The following is a 5,018-nucleotide window of genomic DNA, read 5'->3' on the forward strand; positions in this document are numbered from 1 at the left end:
GCACATGAGACCGAAAACCAGAAGGTCCATCACCAGGCGGTAGTACTGTGTGATGAATGAGGCAAACTGGAGACCCCGGATGGTGCCGTTGGTGTGGTTCATGTCCTGGAACAGCCAGCAAGAGATCACGATCTAGATCTCATGCTTCAGTTTGATATGCAGCATATTTTTTATGTAGAAGCTTTAACTGCACATGACTAATCAAAGTTTTACTAAAATAGATTCCTTATCAAGAGATATTTTAAAATCAATTACAGTTGATTTGATTTTAACACCCAACCAGCAAATTATTCACTCTGGGTAAACTTTAATAGGATAAAAAAACAAGATGTGTTTGTGAAACACTATGTCCACCTATATGATGTTTGACCTTGGAGGATAACCTTGACCTTGACCCTTCACCACGCAAATTGGTGCAGCTCCATGAGATACACATGCATGTCAAATATAAAAGTGCTAGCTTCAATATTGCAGAAGTGACATTACATGAGCAATTTTGACCCATATATTTTACCTTGAAGGATGACATTGACCTTGACCTTTCACCACTCAAAATGTGCAGCTCAATGAGATACACATGCATGCCAAATATCAAGTTGCTATCTTCAATATTGCAAAAGTACTCATCAAATGAGCGATTTTGGCCACATATATTTGACCTCTGACCTTGAAGGATGACCTTGACCTTTCACCACTCAAAATGTGCAGCTTCATGAGATACACATGCATACCAAATATCAAGTTGCTATCTTGAATATTGAATATTGCAAAAGTGTACATTAAATGAGTGATTTTGACCCATATATTTGACCTTTGACCTTGAAGGATGACCTTGACCTTTCACCACTTCAAAATGTGCAGCTCCATGAGCATGCCAAATATCAAGTTGCTATCTTGAATATTGAAATATTGCAAAAGTGTACATTAAATGAGCGATTTTGACCCATATATTTGACCTTTGACCTTGAAGGATGGCCTTGACCTTGACCTTTCACCACTCAAAATGTGCAGCTCCATGAGATACATATGCATGCCAAATATCATGTTGCTATCTTCAATATTGCAAAAGTTATTGCAAATGTTAAAGTTGGCGCAAACCAACCAACAGACCAACCAACAGACCAACCAACAGACCAACAGACAGGGCAAAAACAATATGTCCCCCACTACTATAGTGGGGGACATAAAAAGCTTTGTTTTTTAATACTCAATACATTACTTTAAATTCCATACAATATGGACGCTGTGTTACAGCATACCTTGTAGTTGATGACCACATCGTTCTTGGCAGTCATGTAGTCTGCAATGTTGTGGTCCACAATTAGACGTAACAGCCTGTTGAGTAGCGTGAGAATTATTTTCTCGTACATCTTCTCATAGCGTGTCTCCATCATCACATTGCACTCACCTTCCGCTGTGTTCCACACATCCTGGCAACATGATCATAGGGTGTCAATCTATATTAAATTAAATGAATTTTTAATGAGAATACAAAATAAAGTATACATTAAATTGACCTTTTTAAGTATGCTCCATCTCTGTTGAAATGAGAATCCATTAGTTAAAGGGCTTATAAACATTTTTTTTATTAATCTGTCACATAATGTTTCTTTATACCTACTAAGTCTATAATTATGCAGGCAACACAATCTCATGAAGCATGTGACCACTACAAACATTGTCATTTAAGACACCAATATCTCTCATGAAGCATTGACCACTACAAACATTGTCATTTAAGACACCAATGTCCCACCTTGACACCACTTGCTCACAGGGTAGGTGGAGGCTATATGTCAACTGGTTTGATCCAGGGTGGGAATAGCCTGCACTTGTCAGCCTCGTACCACAGGTACCGGTCCAGGTAGGTATCTATGATCTTCTCTAGGGGCTCCAATCGTACACAGGGATCAGGTGGCTGTACAGGTCCATGAACTCTATACCAGTCTGTGAGGGGGGTTATATATGAATATGGATAGAGTATCGTTTTGCCATTTGTCATTGATTGTACTTGTATACATCGCTTAACAAGAGCTGTGCTTGTGAAAAAACACTGTCCTCTCCTGCACTTGGAAACCGCACAGAAGCTATTTTAAAGAAATTTGTTTTTTTGCAAAAATCTTTAAGTCCAAAGCCGGTTACTTTGTCAAAAATCAATAAAAGATTACATAAAAAACTCCAGAGATGGAAGGCCAGACAGACACATGGTCTAACTACTATATGCCAACCAACTGAGGGCATCAAAATAAGCATGGGAACACAACTTCTTCTGGAATTACATTAATACACTGACATGCTTGTCATGTTGGGTATAAAAGAAAGCTTGCAGCCCTATCAGCTTTTCTAACATTTCAATAAAAAAATAATTAAGCAAATGGCAGAATAAATCCTGGTTAATAAGATAATACAATGATTGGTTTACAGAATGTCTCAATGATGTACAGTTTTATCTAAGCTTCAAATATTGTTCTGATCACATGTCACGCGCACGATATTAACTCCATACTGGCAGCACACACAAAAATGTCCTCCACAGAACATGTTACCCACTCTTTGAAAGCTATCTGAGTTAGCAGGTGACGCTTGATTCTGGAGAGTGCCTTGTGTGGGTTGTCATATACGCTGTCTATGAGTCCTAGCTCCTCCCTCTGTGACTGGTTCGGCCTGGACTTGATGCTGTATGCCTCTTTCAGCCTCTCCAAAGCCAGCACTAACAGCTTCTTGTCGTCTTGTAGGGACAGCGGAGGGAATGGGTTAGGGGAAAATCTATGAAATATAAAACAACTATGATAACGTTGTATATTGAAATATAACATACTTAATTTAAACAGAGAGACATATGATATATTTCCTTCATGACACAAATGAATATACACCAATAAGACTAAAATTTTAGGACAAAATCCTGAAATTGCCAAAAATTTGAATCATCATGTGATCCTCAAATTGGGAAATTGGGGAAGTGACATTTGTAATTGCGGGTCTTATTAACTAACAAGCCAACTCATACTTTTTCCTTGATATGCTTGATTACCAGTACTAAATGCACATATGTCAGCCACTGACAACTGCCCTATTGAACATGCCTTTAGGGCCCTTTCCAATAACCTAAGCAACCATCCCTTTCGACTCCATCTCTCTACCCAATAAACCTCAAAAGCACTATCTCATCCTGACCTCTGTAGCAAATAACTAGGGATGGCAACGAATACCGGTATTCGAATATTCGGTCACTCTTCCGGACGAATATTCTGATATTCGGTCAACATCTGTTGGAAAAAAGTCAACTTTGTTTACCGTACCATTACTCCATGAATTCTACTTTCGTTTTTACTGGAAGTTCACAGGAAGTGACTAAATATTGACACAGCGTTGCCGTCGCTAATTCGAAGCTGATTTGTTGATTACTTTTTATTGTTAAAATTGAATGACAAAAACTGTTTTTAAACTATTAATATCGTACATCAACAATAGAACGAGAAACATAATATTACATGACGACAATATAATTACATGACAAAACAGTTAGATCTACATATAATTAAAGCTGAACTTAAACGAATTATGTACATAGCCACAACACACTTTGAACTTGTTTAACAGACTAAACAGTCAGTCTTTTAAAGTTGCCATGTTTAAAAGACACTTGGATCGGCAACTTCTTATCGGATGATGTCGTGAAATACTTCCAAGCAGCGGAAGGCGTTGGTGGCATTTTGCTTGGACAGATATTTACTTTATGCGTGTAGCAATTATAATATTTTCAATTAAATGAGGGTGCAATACCAAAAACATTTCTTTACGTATAAAACCTGATTGAATTTTGAGTAATTAATTAATGTTTGGACCATATGATACACAAATACTCATTAGAGGTTGAGTAAATTATTTTCTAAAAGCTTTTTTGATTGGACGACGTGATTATAACCATACGATCTGTTTTGTTTTTCACACCATGTAGGCTCTTTCTTTACTCATTTAATCTTTGATTATTTAAATGTAATTCGAGTTATTAGATCAAGACGGGTCAGTGTTTTAATTGCCATACGGTCTTATTTGTTTTTTACACAAAGTTGGCTTTTCATTTACTACTTTAATCTTTGATAATTTTAAATGTAATTTGAGTCATTGGATTAAGTGCAGGTCGGTGTTTTGATTGCCGACGCGATTTGCACCTATCATAATTTTGACACAAAGTGTCTGGCTTTATTAGCGGGTTTATGACCGGTATACTGTCATCACCATAGCGACGCATTATCGCGCCAACCGGAATAAACATTATGACACGAGGAACAACTTTTTTGACAATGTTTGAAGCAAATTTTACGAATACAAAGTCTTTGAAATTACTCGATTTTTTATTTTTTCTTCCGAATATTTGATTCGGAAAACAGTATCCGAATATTCGGTCCGGGAACGAATATTCGGATATTCGTTGACATCCCTACTAATAACCCCTAAATAACCCTCTCAAACCTCCAATTTTCTTTCTAGCCATTTATCCTGGAAACATCCCCCCTCCCCCCCCCCCCCTCACACAATCTCACCTTCTACTCTCAAGCCAGTGCACGGTGGTAGTATAGATGGCTACACCCTCCTCAGGGGTGATGTAGGGGCCATCCTTCAGATTGTTTTGCTGTCTCTCCTGCTCTGCCTTTAGGTACAGACCGGTCAGACAGCCCAGGTTCTTCTTGCACAATGTCTGTCAACCTGTCATATAAGTCAATATGCTACATTAAATTAAGTCAATAGACCAAAGACCCACTTATTAAAATAATCATTTGATTACCAATTGCATTCAAAATGCTTGTACTTTTTACAAAATTGATATAAGATTCATACAGTGAAACTATTTTAATTTTATCAGCATGAACTTCCTAAAAAAAGATTTTTGTCAACTCTTTAATTAACTGATTTCTGATTTTAAAAATTGTGTTTAGGAATTTGTGTTGGTAATTGTCCACTTTTGCATATGATAAACCATTCATTTTTGTCGTGAAAAAAATGACTATTTCATC

At 37.2% G+C, this 5,018-nt stretch overlaps 2 protein-coding genes and 1 pseudogene across 1 annotated transcript in view; 1 reads left to right on the forward strand and 2 right to left on the reverse strand.

The window, feature by feature from the left end:
* LOC127865074 (E3 ubiquitin-protein ligase UBR4-like) overlaps window positions 1–5,018 on the forward strand; it is a 171,075-nt gene that overhangs the window by 111,002 nt on the left and 55,055 nt on the right.
* The window catches only part of LOC127871123 (uncharacterized), a 138,274-nt gene that overhangs the window by 52,948 nt on the left and 80,308 nt on the right, over window positions 1–5,018 (reverse strand). The window lies entirely within an intron of this gene.
* Window positions 1–5,018, reverse strand: part of LOC127868033 (pre-mRNA-processing-splicing factor 8-like) — a 30,211-nt pseudogene that overhangs the window by 24,032 nt on the left and 1,161 nt on the right.

This window comes from Dreissena polymorpha, chromosome 1 (assembly GCF_020536995.1).
Source record: "Dreissena polymorpha isolate Duluth1 chromosome 1, UMN_Dpol_1.0, whole genome shotgun sequence".
Classification (NCBI taxonomy): domain Eukaryota; kingdom Metazoa; phylum Mollusca; class Bivalvia; order Myida; family Dreissenidae; genus Dreissena; species Dreissena polymorpha.